At 40.9% G+C, this 18,611-nt stretch overlaps 1 long non-coding RNA gene across 1 annotated transcript; it reads left to right on the plus strand.

The window, feature by feature from the left end:
- Positions 1–1,845: 1,845 nt before the first annotated feature.
- Positions 1,846–18,603, plus strand: LOC310935993. Its single transcript, XR_014592994.1, has 3 exons — positions 1,846–1,953; positions 3,388–3,470; positions 18,464–18,603. It is a non-coding gene; the product is annotated as an uncharacterized lncRNA (long non-coding RNA).
- Positions 18,604–18,611: the final 8 nt, after the last annotated feature.

Here is an 18,611-nt window from a genome sequence, read left to right on the forward strand (position 1 = left end):
CAATCGCTGGTTAATGAGCAGTTGAACAGTTGTATTTGTTACCTCTTTAGGACCTAATCTGGAGCCAGGACCAGTAGTCTAAACCTGGTCCTAATGGGGAAGAACCTCATTTCAAAAGAACTGGTTAGGTTTAGGACCCATATTTAATTGTGGTCAGGTTAGGGTTAGGCATTACCTGGTTATGGTTAGGGATAATACTTTGTGTAGGCTGTATAAATGAATGGAAGTCAATGCAGTGTCCTAAAAAGAATAGCTGTGTATAAAATAATCAGAGGTCAAAAGAGTATTGAAATATTCTCCTCAAGTAAAAGTACCACTATTTTGATAACATTTTGCAAGTAAAAGTACTGGTCACTGACGAGGTAAAATATCAGTCAACATGGGTCAAAGGTCACAAATGCTTTAACTGTATCACTCACTCAGGGACCTTCATTAATGCCCACAACTGTATTTGAGACACGAGACGCGGCTCTTTTTTAGCTAGTCCAATGAAATCATCCCTCCCCTCACTCCCCGGCCCGCCCCTTCCCCTCGACCAAGCTTATCAAATTTTGCCATTTGAGTTTGACCGGAGTTGGAGAGAAGCGAGTGTCCATCTGTGGAAATGGATAATAAACCACCAAAGCATAAGGGGGGGCACAGAGAAGCCACTCTTGTTTGGCATGCATTTGAGAGTTTGTCAACAACCTGCAACCTCAATAAGTTTTCCACAACAAATCAACGAGTGGTCTGTTTCAGAGCGCCCTCAACTTTGAGATCTGAAGTCGGTCATGATCTTGACGCAGTATAACAAGCAAACCTATCCAATTTCTTTGCGCGGACAGGCAGGAAGTACACACGTAGGCTACACATGCACGCAGTCAGAAAGACACTGGAATGACAGAAATGATGATAGTGATGAAAATGTTTTGGGATGTGTGTACATCTTCACTAAATAGTATCTGGGGAAATTGTAGGCTAAAAGTGTGCAAATTGCTCAACAGAGGAAATTATGTGACTTGGTGCCCAACATAAAAGTGTTATTTTAGCTTGCCATGAAGTTGTATTTTGCAGGTATTGCAGCTTAGCAGTGTTTCTTTGACAACCACTTTCACTTCAAGATGGGAATTATGACACTGTGGCTATCTCTCCCAAGATGAAAGTCTCTGTGAGTAGTGAAAGAGCATATCAGTTTATTCACCTGTCCTCATCTTTCACCTGTCAAAGCTGCCGGGGCATGAATTATTAATATTATTAATATTATGATTTATAATAAGAATAAGAATAAGAATAAGAATAAGAATAAGAATGATAATTCAGGCCATCATCCTTTTACTCAGTTATGGTACACAAAAAAACATAGTCAAATTACATAAGTAAATGTAGTTCATTACTTTCCACCTCTGAAAATACTGACTGACGTGATAGTCGTAGAGCAACTGATTAATAACTAATTGCAATAATAAGCACTAATTGCAATAATTAGCACTAATTGCAATAATAAGCACTAATTGCAATAATAAGCACTAATTGCAATAATAAGCACTACATACATACTAAAGTGGCCAGTGGATGTAGTTCCTGCAGTGAAAATGTACCTTTAATTTGACGTTGGGCCCCCAGGGCCATTTTACCCGTGTCCCCCAAACTCCCTTAAAACGCCCCTGATCACAAAATTGTACATGAGTGAACGTCCCCTTTAAAAAAAAAAAAGAAAAAAGAAAAAAAAAGAAGCCTCTCCGCTTGTTTTGTATACCACCGCCACGACCCCGCCCCGTTATGCAAATGAGCCGTGTCGTCGGCGGAAGGCAGCGCTCCGTCTCCTCTTCCGACACATATTCCTTTAAAGGCATATTTAAAGCCCTGGCTTCAGTCGCAGAAGCAGCGGAGAACCGATGCAGCTGAAGCTGCCGCGGAGCCCAGCGACTCAGCGGAAAAAACACACGGAGACGGCGACTGTCACGACCCGGTGAGGTGAGCTCCGTGTGCGGCTGATACACCGGTCCGCACTGGGCGGGGATACGGAACATTTTGTGGCCGCTGTTGTTGCGGAATTATAACAGAGCAGCAGCGGCAGCAGCAGCAGCAGCAGCAGCATCTCAGGTTGCTGCTTCTGCAGAGAGATGAGGGGGAGGAGGAGGAGGAGGAGGAGGAGGAAGCGTTTACACTAGTTTGAGTAGGCCCGTGACAAAAACAAAAACAAAAAGAAGACAGAGGCTGCTGCTGCAGGCAGCCCGGGACAAGGCACGGTTATAATTAGGCTGCTCTGATCATACAGTGTTTATAATTAGCTGTTCTGAAAGGTGTCGTAACCTGTGACAAGCTGTCAAAAGCTTAGATATAAACAGAACGGGGTCGCAGTTGAGGACGTCAGTGCTATAGAATAATCATTTATGCTCATTTGCTTGATGCTTTTTTTATTAAAATGTGTGTGTTTTTATGCAGTAAATAACTCACCTGTGAATGTGGAGACAATTTAAACAATACATGTGAAACAAACAAAAACAGGTGCAGGGTTGTTTTTCTTGTCAGCAGGGTTTGACAATAATTGTGAGAAACGAAGAATACATGGGCAGTGTCACTGTCTGTTTTAACTTTTTAACTATGTTTGCAATAGAATGTGCTTTATTTAGGGGCTTTGAATGTCATTGTTTTCAGTTTGACTTGAACATAAACAAATAAATAGGTCAGTTATAATCATCTTATCATAATAGTCTAGTTTCAAGAAGTCTCTTATAATACTTATCTTTGGCATTTTAGACAATTAAAGCAATTAAACACATAAATAACAGGCAATTAAGACAGTGTTTTGACTCTGGGAACAGTTTATCCACCTGTTTGCTGTCAGAAAACACTCATACATTTGTTGTTGTCAAGACCATGATATTATGTTAAAATGTTGAAAACCTATTAATGTTATTGTCCATTAGATTCACGCCATTGACAGATGAGTTCACACAATGCTGAATAAGACATTTTTCAGAATAGCAGCGTTTAGATCTCACGTCGCCCGGTGACATTCACACCCCATACACCGTAATTGATTTGTTTAATGTCAAGACAGACCGAGGCAACCCGGCCGCTGAGCAGTTTGATCGGCTGAAGACGTCTTGTCTCCAACCTGCTCATATGCTGCCGGTGTTGACATTGACAGAACCTGTTTTCAGATAATGCTGTATCATTTCTGTTACAACAACAATAACAACAACAAACACCAAAGGTTACGCACTGTAGCTTTAAGTGTGCTCCGGTAGCTTGGCGTCTGCTGATGTATTCTCGTGTTTAGTGCATCACAAGCGCATTAGAGCGCATGTGCTGTATTGATTGTACATGTATGAAAAGATTTACTGCATGAGTGTCTGTGTGCACTGCCCTAATTTGCTGGACCCTGTGTGTCTGTGTGTTTAGGTACAACTTTGGGGCTGAAATTGCAGCCTGGACCCAAAAAAACAACGTCTCAGTGACATTTATGACGCTTTTAAGGCCTTTTGGTGAGTCTAAAATATGCACACACACACACGTACATGCACACACCAACAGGGTTGCACTTGTTTTGTGTTACTCATGCTCATCCCTGCATTTTAAAGTCTTTCATGTGTGTGTTATTATGCTGCGTGGTCTAGTAAATCTGCAGAAAAAACATAACAAATATTCCACAGAGATGCGAATGAACAGCAGATGTTCACACGCTAAAGTGCTGTAAACCACCACCTTTACTGGAAAAACAACAGTAAATTGATGTGCAGTATGTGGCTTCAGCGTCAACTGATCATGGTCTTTGCCGTGACGGCATCAGCAGTCACACTCATGCACAAGCGCAAGCTCGTCTTCCTCAAAAATGTTCTGTCTTGCATCACAGCGTGTGTCTTTTACAGACGGTGATACAATTCATTGCTCACAGCTCACGGGAGAGCGGCTGGCTCAGCTGAAGTGAAAGAAACTGACTTCCTCTTGATGAAATGTTAGCTGACTATCCACCGCTGCTGAGTCAGCAGTGCGTTATTACCCACACACAAGAATCACATGCAGTCGGTCACATGCACGCACACACACACACACAGTCATGCACGTAGACATACATTTGCACATATATTGTGTCAACTTGGCAAACACCCCATACATAAACATGCATAAGGGATGAGTGTGGAGGTTTTGAACTGACTGAAATGAAACAATTTTGTCAGCGATATCAAAGAAGGTGTTTTAAAGGTTGGACAGTGGCCAAATACTGGGAAAACACACATATTCAGTCACCCACCCAAGGCCAATTTAAAGTTCCAGATTGATCGTACTGCTGTTGTATACTGCAATGTAAGCCAACACTCCTCTCTGTGAATCCAGATCTGTGTAGTTAACAGTTTCCATATCAGACCACAAAGCCTGAAAAGTCTTAGCGCAGAAAAAACATTGTAGGTTCCTCAAAATAACAAGTTGTCCTCCTGCAAGACAAGAGGTTTAGATGCTCAGTATAAATCCTCTGTTGTTGATGTTTTCTTACTGTCTACTGAAGTAAACCCAGTCCATCAAAGTAAAGTGAAAACGAGAAAAAAACGTAAATTCTGTCAATTTGAGGAATACATTTCTCTTTCTGGAGTCGGACAAACATGCTTTCATGCTAATAATTGCACAAACGGTGCCTTGAAATGGGATTGTGATAGCCGTGTTTGTGAAATAAGTCCACCTGAATCGTATTATGACACAATTTGTGGACGTTTTCTGTCATTGTGACATTTTTTGCAGCCGTCAAGCCTACCACAGGGCATTTTTCTCTCAGTCAATGCTATCATGCTAAGCTAATCTAATTTTACTTAGATAAAGTTTGATAAAGATAAAGTCTAACATTTTCCAGACTGTTGTCCCCCCAATTCCTTGCATCATGTTAACGTTACCCAGAAATAATCTCTGTTGCCAAGCAACATTTTTTTTCTCAATGGTTCTCAATCATCTGAATGCAAAGCATGTTGTGTTCATAACTTTACATGTCATAAACACGAGTTTGTTAGTCTAACCTACATGAAACTACACATAAGCTAAGCTAATAAACATGCTAGCCTGTGTGTGCTAAGCTATGCTAAACACTTGCCAGTTGCTGCTTCATATTAAATGTAAAGACCTGCAAGTGTTGTCAATCTTATCTTACTCTCAGAAAGAAATCAAATACTGAGAGACTTTTCTTTTATTATAATTATTGAATTATTGAAATGTGATTGGTGTAAAAGTGTGGCACGGCTTTTCGCATTTGGCTGGTGGTTGTGTTGAGTTTCTTCTTCACATAGTGGAAAAGTGCAGTCTAATAGATTTATGCTGACATGTATCTGCAGGCCAGTGTCTGTGTTTCAACGTTGTGTGTGGAGACTATCACTAACACTGCATGCATGGCTGGTTGTTTTCTAGGGGTGGAGGACTGTTATCAAAGTCAATATCAGATGGCTGGACTGTATTTAGCCCTGTCTTTCAGTTAGAGGGCACAAACAGACACATACAAATGCACTCGACAACAAGAGGGAATGACACACACACAATACATTTTCTAAGAATGGAAACTTTCCCCTTTTGTTTGCTTGAGATCGGTCCTCATCTGTCTTTTTATAGTTTTCATGTTTACTCCTCTTGAATATGAATTGTTTGCCAGGTGGTTAAACTCAACAGCCACAGTTAAAGCAATTACATTTTTGCACAGAGTTTTGCAATATTTTCAATGATAAGCGGTTCAGACTGAAGTCATAAAAGGGACTGTGGCTGGGAGTCATGAAGAAGCTATTTTTAAACATTGTTAAAACAATGTTTTGATAATGAGTAGCAGTGCATCCACTGTTCCAGAGGGGGGAGCTGCGCTTCTGAGAGCGGGTGTGCTGAATTTGTCACTTCCGGGTACTGGCCAATCACAAGACTCTGTCTTCTGGGTGAGAGAGTTGAGTCTCAAATCTCGCGGCTGGGAAACACCGTCAGAAAAGAGGATTTCGGCTAGTTTACAGCAACTAGGAGGTTTTTGACCATAAAAACAAGTCAATGTATGTAAGTAGACCTCCATAACTAACATAATGTGCAACAGGACCACTCTATGTGACCTTTATTAGCTGCTATGGAGCTTTCAGTCCTGTCAGATGAGCTTCTTCATCAGACAGAGTTATCATGAAGTGTGAATTCAAATGAAATGGCTGAGAAGCCCTTGAAATTGTTCAGAAAATACCAAATTTCCCCCAAAAAATTCCCTGACAATCTGAGAGTTTGAGCCAACACAAATATTGCAAGTCCATTTAGGGCGTGCCCAAATCCTCTTTTACTGGTTTTAAATGGTTGTGCAAAGTGATTGAGAAGATTAGTGTGATTGTTTTTGACACAGCACACCTCAAAATGCACCTGACCGCACCTTAAGATCAACAAACCCATGGGTGATTAATTGGTGCTATTATCGTGCACCACATGGGAAATTAATAACTGTTGAACCTCCGTATGAAGGAGTCTGTGCTGTTTAAAAACAGCTGGGTAAACTCAGGATTGTCCTGTGACACAAAGCAGGTCATTTCAAAATGTGTGAATACTAAAACAAGAGAGGTTGTTGTTGTTGTTATAATCCTTTCAGTTTCCCTGTGTTTTGCTGCTATTTTTTACTCTCAGAGGTCACCTGTGGTCACAGTTCTATAAATAGAAATCAACTACGGCTAAATCAGGCTTTTACCTTCCTCTACCTGTAGCTGCTAGAAGAGAACAGCTGATTTTTCACCTGGTGTTTTTAAGAAGGAGTTGCTGGTGTTAAATCCTGTGCTAAAATCTGCTCAAAGAAAATGTGAAGAATGTTCTGGCTGGTCCAAAGTGCAAAGCCAGCATGAGTCAGATCCACAAAACACAATGTAAACACTTCTTCAGAACAATATTAAAGCCTATAATCTTGCTCAGTGGTGAATTTTCCAGTCTGTTTTGTTCATTCTTGATCTCTTAAAACATTTAGTGCAGTAAATTTATAGATATTTCTCAATGATGTTTCTGCACAGCTGCTGAAATCTTTCCCTGTGCAGTTTGATTTATGCACCAAATGTTTGGGGAAGGTTTAATTTTTCTCTTCGGCTCGGACTTGGACAGCATGACAAGCTTGAGCTAATAACTCTAAAATGCGCTTGTGGTTAATTTTAATGTCCCCATGAGTGAGCTGTGTCCTGATGAAGCAAATGCACTTTGGGCCAAACTTTGATCAGACACAGCTCAGCACCTCATTTACTTTGCCAAAGTTTGTTTCAAAGTCATTGCATGCCACAGTTTTAAATCAGATCCAACTTCGCTTCTAGTCTACGGCATCTTTTTGGCTTTCGAACCAATCGCTGTTCCGATCGTTACTGACTCACACTGAAGAGAAAATGCCCTGCCCTGACAATAATCTTGCAGAGAGCGGATGAGTTGATGCCAGTAATGACAGACAATCACTTTGTTTAGGTGTGTGTGTGTGTGTTATGTGTGACAACACACGCAGGTCACACCTGTTTCTCTCTTCAATTCCATCTTATGTTTCATCATCATCAACAACAACACACAAATTAAACCTTCAACAAACATTTGGTGCATAAACCAAACTTACCTCATTGAGAAATAGATATAAATTGTACCCATTACTGCACTTAATGTTTTAAGAGATCAGAATGGACAGAATTTGAAGTTCATAAGACCGAAGAATTGTAAAAACAACCCTGGTCCGCAAAAGCCTTTACCTTAACACTTCAAACACTGACAATTTCCATGTCTATTTGTCTATTTGATGGAGGCACTTTCACCAGTTGATACATTTTAAGGGACTCGAGGTCCCTGCTTGCCCTTCCCCCGCCTGTGTTTTCACCTTAACTTTAAAGTAAACCAAATTCATACCCAAACCCTGTCACCTGTATGTTTTGTCCCTAAAAGGTTGCTCTTTACTTGTGAGGATCTGATTTGTATTTCTATTTTTGTGAGGACATTAATCGACTCAAAGCATAATCAGCCTGATCTGACTTCTGAACCAACAAACAGTGTCAGAGGGTACGACCTAATCAAAATATCCTCCTTACATACAGTCTGGTCGTCAAACTGGTTCTCACAAATACACACAGCATGCACAGTATGCTCGGACACACCTGAATCTCTCTCAGTGTTTTGCAGTAGACTTTTATTTTCCAAATCTGCCCTTTTTAATTTCACAACAAAACCATCTAATTTTCACATTTGAGAAACCGTAAATGAGGCCTAAGAATGACTTGACGATTCACTGTTCATCAAAGTAGTTGCTGGGTCATTTTTACTGACTAATTTCTTTATTCTTTAAAATCTTAAACGGGAACATTTAATTGTCACAGGGGCTGAAATGAGCCGCACACACTCTTTTTACAGCCTAAATAAAGCCTTACCCCTAACATTAACCATAACCAGTTAATGCTTAACCCTAACCTTAACCTAACCGCAATTAAGATCCAAGCACTAAACTAAACCGGTTCTTCTTCTGCCAGGTTTTGGTCTCCACGTGGACTACTGGTCCTGGCAAGATCAGTGTTCATGCCAACAGTGAGGTACATGCAGAGAGAATTTCTGGCTGTGAGCCAGTAACGTCATTAACACTGTTAGAAACGCTGCACTCAAAGTAATGGACACACACACGCGCACACATACACACATACACACACGTTCAGTTTTGAGCTGGTTTTCCAGCAGCTATAGAATAAAGAGGATTTAACTTAGCGAGGCATTTTTCAAAATAAAAGCCAGCTCATCACAGCAGCAGCAGCAGCAGCAGGTCGACCTTTGACATTACTCACTCAATTGTGCGACATGTGCCGTATCACACAAAAATCTTATATAAACAGATTAGTGTTAGTGTCTCATTTGCTCACACTCACGATGTTTGTCTGCCTTTCACGTTCTGTCTCTGTGTTTGTCTTGTTCTGTTTTTATGGAGCTCATGTTTGGTCAGGCCCAGCCAGAGCTACAGGTTTTTTTTTTTTTTATTGTCGAGTAACAAATATATATATATATAAAAAATGTGCCCACTCATGGACATAAAAACATTCCGCCGAATAGATGGATCAGCTCTGCGTGCTTGTGCGTCCCAGTCATTGATTTGTAATTTGTAATTGTTTTGTTTTTCTGCTCCATGTGCCTGTGAGTGTGTGTTTTGATTGCAGACTCTGAGGTTGTAGCTTCGCGTCACTGGAGGCGTTTCTGTCAGTTCCAGCTCCAGGCATTTGTTGCTCATCCTGTCATGTTTTGTTTCACTGAGGTCACGAGGTGTCTCACCCTGCTTCAGGTTCACAACACAGTACACGCTGTTTGTTTGTGGACGTGGAAATCATATTAGGAAAATTGTGAATGAATGAATGAAGCGCATGAATGTAGCTAGTGCAGTTCTTCTTTACATTGCACACGGATCAGTCATTATAGAACATTGCACTTCAGACACAACAACAACAGTGATAGCAGCACATGTTATTTCAAAGTTTCTGGTTTGATGAGAGATTTTGACGCATGTGATTACGAAACAAGCCAAAATAAATTTACTCCAGTCTTCACTCTCACCCTGGTTTCTGTGAGAAATGACGATGATGATGTGAAGAGATGAGAGAAGGAAGAAAACCTGACTTAAATGAGTTTGTAAAATGTTATGGCTGTTTTTTATTTATTAGCTGTCCAACAGGAAATGGAAAAAAAATCAGGTTGTGCAGCAACAGGACGAGTTATATTCAATTATAACATGCATTTGCACAGTGTTGTAGGGCAGATTTCTTTGTTGTGTATTTCGGACTTTTATCATGTGTGTTTGTATGTGGAGACTGGTGCATGTGTGTGTTGGCTGTGCGGTGGAATATTCCATCCAAGTAGACAGATGGTGAGAGGCATAATATAGATCCATAACACAACTGTCTTCACACGCTCTTCCTTTTTGTGGTTGCTGCATCTTCTGGTTTGCCGTGCAGCTCCCTTTTGGTTTAAGGCCTCAGTGTCGGGGTTGGTTACCCACACATACTCAAACACACACACACACACACACACACACACACAAAACATACACAGCCCCGATGTTGGGCCCCATGAGGTCAGAAAGACAGGATGCAAGTGGGGAGTGCAGTAATGTGATGTTGGGTAGGGGGGTACTGTAGTCAGAGGGGGGCACATATGGGCTCTGAGGTGGCAAGTTTCAGTTCTGTGTGTGTGTGTGTGTGTGTGTGGACAGAGATGCACACGTCCAGCAACGTGACTCCAGTGTAGAAGTAGGCCAAGGCTGCTGTCAGCAGCTTGTCAAAACCTCACAGTATCTGGCTGTAGACAGTCGGACCTGCAGACGTTAACACAGTTAACATCATTTATGAAAAAAAAAAAACAACAACATTCGCCTGAGTCATTGCTGTACAGAAAAATTATTCTATATACGCTTCATTGACATAGACTGTCTAGACAGGGCGAGATCGGCTGCCCTTATTAAAATAACAAAACAATAACAGTGTCTTTTGAATTGTACACTTTGCAGGGTTTTGATAAAGCTCTGGCACCTGCACCCATCAGTGCATCTGTGGGTGTGTTGGTCTTAAAATGAGGTGTGGTCAGGTGCATTGTTGGCACACAGGTATCTTGAGGCAACGGAAAGCCACTGCTCCATTAACTGACAACAACCTGGTCTTGAAGGAGACATATTATGATTATGATCATATTATGACAACTTTTTAATCATTATATCCTTATATTTGGGAATCTGGAGGTCCTATCAGTCGGCAAAGTGGCGAAAAAAGATGACTCACTCACGTTTTTGTGGTTCTCCTCAGTCTAAGTACAGGAGATAAAACACACGATGTTGACTTCCGCGCTCACTGGGACATCACAATGTGCTAAATTCCTGAATTTGTTGTCTCACGGCGCTGCGCTTTGACCGTAAAACACATGAGTGAGCTGGCGAGGGCAAAGGTATCCGAAAACCGGAAGTTCACGAAGTCCGTGAAAAGTTCTATTCTTGGCTCCACAGTGCAGCACAGAGTTCTACTTTTCCAAATGCTAACTGTTGTTAGCCGCAGGGACTGCACATACTTTCGTGAACTGAAACTCCTTCAAAACACAGAGAAACTGCAGAATTCCTGGAAATTGTTTTGATCAGATAAGTGCTTTTTTGAATTAGTTTAATTGATTGACCCTGTTTTCAAATAGATAGACTGACATGTTTTGACTGATCATTGATTTGAAACCATATTGTTGCATAAAATGCTCTGTTTTGTGCAATATTCTAGAAACTCTCTTGAAATTACGAAAAGACTTATAAAACACATATATAAAATACAAACATGTATCACATATAAAATCCTGCAATTTATAACTGTTGTTCATTCAAGTATAGGCACAAGGGAGTGTCCCTTATTTGTTATTGGATTTAATGAAGGAAGATTCTGTTATTGTAAGTAGAAGAAGGATAAATATTAAAGTTTAATAACTGTATACTAGTCAACTGCTAATGGTACCTGATACTTATTATTGTAATAAATGATGGTACTGGCTGGCAAAGTCTTAATATTTGTAATTGAGGAATTTTTATTTATTTATAAATGAAAGTAAAGATTATATGGAAACAACTCTGAATGTAGGCGTGAAGACATGGTTAAGGTGAAATTCAAACTGAGCATCCACAAAGGTGATGTAAGTGACTCTAAACGTGACAGGGTTGTTGTTACCAGATATTATTGCAGAAACTGTTCAGCTACTAGGATTTTCCTACACAATTTACTGGAAAATATCCAGTGAGCGACAGTCCCCTGGAGGAAAACGCCTTGTTAATGTCACATGACCAGACTGGTTTGAAATGAAAGGCAGCAGTAAGTCAAATAACCACCCATGACAACCAGTGTATGCAGACAAATATGTGTCCTGTGTATCTAATAAAGTGGCCAGTGAGTGAAGGGAAACAGTGTTATGTGGACAACATACTTACTGTGTTGTTTGACCGGTTGGAACTATTTTATTTATTTATAATGTTGACTTTCTGTTGGAATCCAAATATTATGTCCTACAAAAAAACATACAGTTTGGGGCATTTTCAGCGTAATGAAACACATCAGAGTGAGTTGTTGATCAATAATGTAGTAGAGTATGTACATTATGTATCTGAGAGAGTGCACAGATGTGAATAGGAGGTATATTATGTCATATTCATACCCGGCCCAGATAGTGATAAAGCCTGGCGTTATGCGTAAGGGATTTGTCATTGACACTGGTGCACGTTGATACACATGTGCTCCCCTGGACTCTCTGCACTGCAGCAGAAATGCACCATAATGCACATGTCCAGTCCCTTTAACCCCCCCCCCCCCCCCCACACACACACACACCCCTCCCTCTCTCTCTGATTCTTATGTCTGTCGTATGCTTCCAAGCAGCTGGGAATACTTGTTTTCCATGGGAATTTTATCCACTGTGTGGGAATATCAGGCAAGCCTGTGTGTGATTGTTTGTGTTTAAAAAGTGAGAAAAGACTGTAAGACACTGTAGTCGGCATCTCCGTCTAAGACAGATCACGTCCCAGAAAGACATAAAAAACTCTGTCCATCTGTCGGTGACATTTAGCGCATCATTTTTTAATGATTAAGAAGAAAAGAAGTGGTTACAGCAGTAGCAACCGCATGCAAAAGCATTACAAGTACAGCATTCATTGAACATAATGCTGTATAAGCTCACATACAATGTATACTGTATATACACACAATACCAGACATTGTAAAGACAGAATTAGTCACAGTGTTACACACTTTGAACATAAATACTCGAATCATGTGTAAATCATGTTACATTTGGATCAGACTGAACTGAAATGATCCTCCTCTCTCTTCCAGTGGCCTTCAATTAAGTCAGATCACATTAGATTCTCCTTCATTTCTGCTCCTAGCGTTAATTAGTATCTGCTCTACCTGAAGGAAAGAGGTGGTCAAGTTCATATCTGCCTAAACTAAACCAAATAGAGCGCCCAATCAGATCCTGAAAACGGTTTTAACTTCTGTCTTTCTTATCCACAGACACAACATAAACATATAGGTCACAAAGGTATAGATCCCATCAGAATGTGAACTTGATCCTAAGGTCTTCAGCCTTGTAATTCATATCCTCTGCTATATGGGTCATTGCTATGTTGAGTGTCACGTTAGCAGTGCTGAAAAAAAAAGAAAAAGTCTTGCACACTCTCTCGCTCTGTATACATTTGTCTAAAAGTGATGGAGTCTTTGGTTATGGGATATATTTTCCATAACGGATATCATGCAAAGAAAATTCAGAAATGCCGCATTTCCACCAAGTTTGACAATAACAGTTATGGCCACACGGTGGAGCACGTAGAAGTTTGCCGGTTCGCATCCCAGTGTGGGTCTTCCTGGGTGGAGTTTGTATGGTTCTACCCACATGTTCGTAAAACACGTAGAGGTTAGTTGGACACTCTAAATTTACCGTAGGTACCCGCCGTTCACCCCATGTCTTGCGTAACCTAAAGGTTGAAACTAGACGCACTGAAGTAAGTTGATTGGTCCGCAGTGAATAGTCACTTCCAGGCAATAACGGGAAGGGAATGGGACCAAACACCAACCAAACACCACAAAATGATATATTAGAGAGAGGATTCGAGGCTGTTTGTGTTTCTGTTTTTAACAAGCACACGCAGCACGCAGCAGCGGTCACGGTGTCAAGTTCTTTTTTTGGTGAATTTATTGGTTTGCTACACTGAGTCATGCAATTATTGCACACACACCCCTAGTGGTGGAAATGCAAAGCCAGATCAAGGTTTACTGTTCCACAGTGCACCATGGTGAGCTGTACTGCATTGTACTGCTCATTATAAATGCAGCTGATCTCCACAAATGTATGTATGTATGTATATGTATATAAAGTGTCTGAAAAGTGGCCTTGACTGTTGATAGAAGAGTGCCCAGAAGGGAAAAAAAACTAATTGCTCCCAGCAGGAGGTTGTAACATCTGATTTTCTGCTCCTGAAGTGAATATATCTGCTTTATCTTTGGTTTCCATTTGGAGGAGGCATTCCCTTTGATTGACAGATATGTGACAGCAGACTTTACTTTATGCCTTGTGGTTGCCGCAGGCTCATCAATCTTTTGGCTCGACCGCCTGAGGCCAAGCTGAGATGTCTTGGCTTTGAAGAACTGACAAGATGGCGGTGAACTAAAACCACCCTCCTGATTATCTATACTTTGCTCTGCAGAGATGAGTCATGTCGCCTCTCTCTGGGTCGCATAAGCGCATCCAGGACAAGTTGTGTGTCTCTGCCTGCTTATTTGCACATTGATGGCATGTTGTGTACGCGATCAGACTCGCAGCAGGAGCTAGACCGTCTGTGTCCCCACCTGCGTGAACATGTGAAAGAACATGGAGTGAGAGAGACTGAGGTGGTGTTACTGATAATCTGGTCTGTGGCACAAGAATAAACGCTCACTAAAATAGACCTGGGTGATGTGCGTTAGCAGGAAGTGTGTTTGCGAGTGTGTGGTGTTTTGCAAAGCTCAGGAGACGACCGACTTGTGATTTCTTACCTTGAACTTTTATAAGCATCTCCTCAATCTTCTCTCATCTTCTGTGTTTCTCTGTCTAAGAGGTCCAAGTTTTCAGTGCTGTTTGTTAGTCTTTCCCTCTCTGTGTTTGTTGGTCAAGTTATGCCAAAACTTGTTCTTGAAACTCATTGTGAGTGTATGGCCTGAGGAAAAACTCATTAACTTGTAGTGAATACAGGAACTGTTTTTCCATTTGTCTGCAATGTTGCAAGATTTTGTCTTTTGCAAGACATTTTTTTTGTGAATTTCTAAAAGCAAAGTGTATCATTTCCGCCGTCAGGCAGTAACAAAAGAAATAGTTTGATGATAGGTAGGTAAGCAGCGTGGGATCATGGGAATTGTTGTTTCTTTCCTCAGTCTGATGTTTCTGTTTTTTAGTGTGTATCTGCGTCATTACCTTGTTTTTGAAGCCCTGAAGGTTCAAAACAAACAGTTCAGCCACTTTTGAGAATGCTGTGTTTTATTGTAATCTCGGGCTCAGCGAGATCTCTGAAAAAACCCGGTCCGGTTACATAAACACCGGTTCTCCGGAGCAGCAGAGCCTCCTGGTCCAGGCACTAGTCCGGGAACATCCGGTTGCGTACATTGAACCGCAGAAGAAGAATAACGTCCGTTGTGGAGGTGTTTCACGAACGACAGTGTCTTCTGACTCTGGGTCTGACTCCGGGTCAAAGTCATAGAAGGGACTGCGGCGGGGAGTCGTGATGTTGTTAAAACAATGTTTTGATAATAAGTAGCAGTGCATCCACCCTTCCAGAGGGGGGAGCTGTGCTTCTGAGAGCGGGTGTGCTGAATATACTGGCCAATCACAAGACTCTGTCTTCTGGGTGAGAGAGTTGAGTCTCAAATCTCGCTGCTGGGAAACGGCGTCAGAAAAGAGGATTTCTATCGGTTCGTTTACAGCAACTAGGAGGTTTTTGACCATAAAAACAAGTTAATGTATGTAAGTAGACCTCCATAACTAACATATATGTGCAACAGGACCACTCTATGTGAGCTTTAAAGAGTGTTGGACATGATTGATAAGTAACATTAGTCTTGTCATTCTTAGATATTGTAATGCAGAAATTTTACTTATTATGTATTTAAAGAAATAATACAGAAAAAAAAGAAAAAACGAAAAAGAATAAAGAAAAAACATCATAGTGTTTCACACTCCTCTTAACCTTCCTGCATTCTAATTCCATTATTTTTGTCCACTCCACTATCTTCTCCGCTTCAGCTCCGTCCTCTCCGTCCTCTCCGTCTGTCCTCTCTCGTGTGAGAGTGTGTGCGTCTTGTTTATGTTGTCACCCAGAAACAGCCGAGGTGTAACTCTGTACAAGCAAACGGAGCTCGCGTTACAGATGCACACACTTGCACGAACACACAGAAACAATGGCACAGCTGACTGGTGCTGCATATGCACAGAGCAAACATCAGATAGCATTCAACACTATGTGTGTGTGTGTTATGTAGGACAGACAGTACACTCGGCTGAGAGAATAAGGGCTGCAGACGGGTGGCAGCACCCTCTCTTTCTTTTCTTTTTTAAGAAAAAACATTGTTTGTTCATGTTGACCTGTTTTTCCCCCCCTGAAAAACCGACATATTTATAATCGCTGTACATTATTAGCAACAACACTTATCCCAGATCCATTTGCGTGACTCACAAACTGTTCCACCAGAACACAAACTACTAAAATCGATGCTTAACAGCCTCAAACTAATTTCAGTGGAGAATCAATAAATCTTTATGGTTACAAAGGGTTTCAAATGTATTTAGCTTTTTTTTTTTTTAGCTGTTTTCAATAAGACAAAGAGTTTTTCCATCTCTGTTTTATTGATTTATTGTCTTTTGTCTTTTAATTGTCACACAAATGAGCCATGTAGAGGGGTCAATGACTTCTAAAGCTCAAAATACTTAATGTTGAATTAAAATGATCTAAATTAATCGCCAACCAATGGCAAGTTCATCTGATTTCAGCTTCTTAAATATTTCCTGGTTTCTTTGGTTCTCTCTTACAGTAACCTGCAGTTCTGGAAACATGTGAGACATTGTTTTTGAGTTGAAGGGAAAAGAATTGACCAGACAATAAAAAAAAAAGTAAAATAATCAACAGGTCGATCCATAAAGAATGTCATATTGAATATTAAATACAAATATTAAATACTGTTAGATGGGAAAGTGGAGATGGGAAACTAACTTCCTTGACTATAGCTCAGTAAGGTTCATGCACCAGGACATTTGATTACATTTGCAAGATTTTAAAGATTTGGGTGAGGCAAGGTGCAGCCATCATGTGCTGTTTCTTAAGTCTGTTTGTTTTCAAAGTGGAGGGACTCTTTAATGCAAGAAACAAAAGCCTTAGGTAGGTGTACATACTGTCATGCAAAGTTACTTTAGCACCGCCCTGCCTCACCTAACATAAAGACTACATCTTTGAACATGGAAAGGTTTCACACGACACAGCAGAATCCAAATATTTAACGAGTCAAGGTGAAAAGCTTCTTTGTTAAATAGCTCCAGAGACGGATGAACATGCTTATGTTTGACAGAAATTGTTATTTTACAGAGCAATTTCCATCAAATGGCATTAAGAATACATTAAAAATGTTATTAAAGCAAATTAAAAACAGTGTGATAAAAGGTGTCTTTTTCAGGATGTTCAAAAACAAATATATTCATACATACCAAGTTTAAGTTCAGTTTGTTGGGTTTTAAATACTGCATTCGTTTAATAGCACCACCTCCTGAGTATTTCCTGAGGGAAGCCCAGTCGTGGGATTTATACGATTTATAGTAAACATTTCATTATTTTTGTGATTTGGCATACTATCCTCCATAATATTGTTTGTTAACCATTAAAATGAAAATGGGAACATGTGAACGATATGAAAATGCATCACTGTAACTAAGACCATGCTTTCAGCATCTCCACCCTGCTTGGACGTCCCCATGATTGCCAAACAAACAGATCCAAACATGTTGTTGTTGTTGTTGCTGTAGTGTATGTTGTGACACACCCATCTGTGGTTGTTCTCTGACTTTCACAATTTAGAGGATGAGGAGTTGGTTGCGTCTCTGCAAAGAAAACAGGCTGCTGTTATGTAATCTTCTGCAGTGTGTGTGTGTGTGTGTGTGTGTGTCAGGTACAGACAGGTGCAGGGGGCCCTTCATGTGCTTATCTTGCATGTTAACACAGAAACATAAGAACATGTGGAGGAGAAATGAAAGAGGAATCGTTCTCATTCTCAGCCCCTTCCACAGGTTCAACCCTTACATCCTTCCCTTCTTTCTCACCTCTCTCCCTCCTCCCCTCCTCTCTCATTTTGTTTTCCTCCTCACTTTCTTCCTTAGAGGCTTGATGAGGGGTAACAATTCTGTTCTAAAGTGTGTGTCTTTAACGTGCCAAGCATTCGTGTGTGACGAAATGTGGCCACTCCACGGCTTATAATCCAGCGAGTGGCTCCGCTCAAAATCACACACTTTGACATTTTAACTCTGTGGGAAATCGTATCAAACATCCACGCAGTCTGTTTTTCTCTCACTCTCTTTCCTTTCCGAAAGTGGCCAAAGGCCTTCAGTGCTTACACACAGGACTCCTCTTTTTTTCTCTCTTTTCAGTCATCATGTCTCTCATTTCCTCTCATCACACACAAGCCCTCTGTTTGTCGCTGAATGTGAGAATGTTTCACATTGCATGCTTTGATTTTTTTTTTTTGTTGAAGTACTGCAAATGCGAGTATCAGTTGCGAGATACTATTTTGAAGCTTCAGTTCAGTAATTGAGGTGTTCACAATTTAAAACAACTGTTAATACACCACCATATTGACATACGCTTTACCTGAAGTACTGCTAAAATGGATCAGCATGTGTTTTTAAAGTTAAATTCCTGTGACTCACAACTATTCTTCTTTTTTCTCCTTCCAACTCTCCTCTCCTCCCGGGACGTCGGCGTTGGCAGATTAATCAGCCAATCGATGGGGATTTTCAGAGGAGCTCCGCCCACCGCCGCTGCCTGCTCTCCTCCCCGCGCTCCCCGCACCCCTGCCCGCTCTGTTGTCCAGCCCTCCATACACAAAATGACTCTGGAACTCACTGAATGGTCTTCT

The sequence above is a fragment of the Microchirus variegatus genome (assembly GCF_963457635.1).
Source record: "Microchirus variegatus genome assembly, chromosome: 13".
Lineage (NCBI taxonomy): Eukaryota > Metazoa > Chordata > Actinopteri > Pleuronectiformes > Soleidae > Microchirus > Microchirus variegatus.